Below are 1,972 nucleotides of genomic sequence, written 5' to 3'. Positions count from 1 at the left end.
GTGGAAACAAGTGGGGAATTTGAAGATGCAGAATATTTTTCCCCAGACTGATTTTTGGCCATCAGCTTTAAGACCCTTGTTCTCATAAATCTGACATGAAATCTCTAAAATCACCATAGGCAGCAAGGATATGTCTGTCTTTGTAAGAATACTATGTAAGCCACAGAGTTTCTCCAAATATGTGTTGCACCCAAGAATCTGTAGGATTTAGAAAAAAGGGTCCCAGAAGTCTGCAATCCCACTCCCTCCCAGTTCTCTAATTTTTTCTTTTTTTTTTGGAAGAAGCTGTTCAACTAATATACCAACCTGGCCTACTGATGCTCGAGTCCTGAAAACACATGTTGTGAAAGAAGGGTCACAAAGCAGCCCCATCACGTGGTGCAGGAGCATTGAACAACACCACCGATCACTTCGGTCAGAGTAAACAGCTTGTAGATGTGTCTATGAATATTAAACTCACTTCAAACAGCAGGGAGCAGGCAACCTACTGTTTGAAATAAGAATGTGAGCTTACAAATCACCCACTATTGAGGGACTTTCCCCATTAGACCCCAAACCAGCAGGCAATCTAGTTTTCACTTTGATGGTTCCTACAGTGTTGAACTGGCTTTCTTGCAAAATCCCACTCATTTAATCTTTGCCTCTGTTTGAAACACCCCCCCAAGACACTTCCTGCCCAAAAGGTGTTTGCAAAGTTACTGTGGCCACATATTAGTTTAGATCCTGGGTTGTCTGGGTTGTCTGGGTTTGGGTTTGCTTTGTCTTTTTTCTTCACATTTTGTGGGGAGGTCTTACGATTTATTTAAATAATTTCTTTGCCTTAATTACGTTTCATTTTACACTGGCCTTAGTACTATGTCACTGAGAACCAAAAGCCCCTCACTACTATGCTTTACTTACCATTGTTTGATACCACACCATTTACCAAACTTTCCAGACAGCAATAATAAACAATAGCATTGTGGGCCACTAAAATTATGGTATCAATTCCTAACAGAACTCACAGCAATCTTTTTGAAACCAGTAATATAACTGATTTGGCAAAAAACATTTTAATTCTCACCTGACCAGCCAAATTAGAAGAGGACAGGTTTTCAAGAAGGCATCTTCCCATTGGGTACAACCAGAATGTAACCAATACAAAGAACACATGGGGTTCACTTGACAATGTCTTTCCTTGTATGATATACAGAAGTCCTGTAGTATTTTATCACTGCTGTTCTAAGTGAGCTGATTTATTTTAAGGTTCTTTAAAAAGCTTAAATATGAAAAAGGAAATTAGATTCCTCATCTTCACAAAGTTCTCAATCTACAGGTATATAATTAGTAAAATCTTTAATGCAAGTAGCCTACCACTATGCTAACTGCTTTATTGGGAAGTTCTGTTCTCATTTTCAGTGGTATCTTTTTATATCACCACACATTATCCTAAACTTCCATATGCTTTTAAAAATTTATTTTAAAAGAACAAGCTAGCTCTATGTTGTACTAACACATCAGTGCTAATTTCTTAGTTAAACATTATCTGTCACATGAGTCAGTCACCCCTGAGGGTTCATTTTTGTGTGAGAACTATTCTGTAGGAGGATTTTTGTTAGGATGGATGCCTAATTTCACAAAATTTATTAAGAAAAAAAAAAGTTACATGTACAGATATGCAAAGCCTGTGTTTTGAAGGTGCTTGACCGTGTGTCAAGAAAGAGGGTAAAATACAAATTCTTATAGTTCATATTCGGCTTGTCAACATGATATATGTGTTTTATAGGCATTTTAATCTCTAGTCATTCTGATGTGGTCATGGTGGGAAAATAATACAAAATATAGAATCACGACAATTAAAATAATTCCTCTACTTGTAGTTAAAAAAAACTTTGGATATCTGTATTTTAGAGACACAACAGAATGTCATATAAAGTTTTGAATCTATTAAAATCATTGTGCATTTTGACATTAACCACTTGCCACATAGCAA

Source organism: Coloeus monedula (genome assembly GCF_965178545.1).
Source record: "Coloeus monedula genome assembly, chromosome: 1".
Taxonomy (NCBI): domain Eukaryota; kingdom Metazoa; phylum Chordata; class Aves; order Passeriformes; family Corvidae; genus Coloeus; species Coloeus monedula.
Note: the sequence above shows the minus strand (reverse complement) of the source record.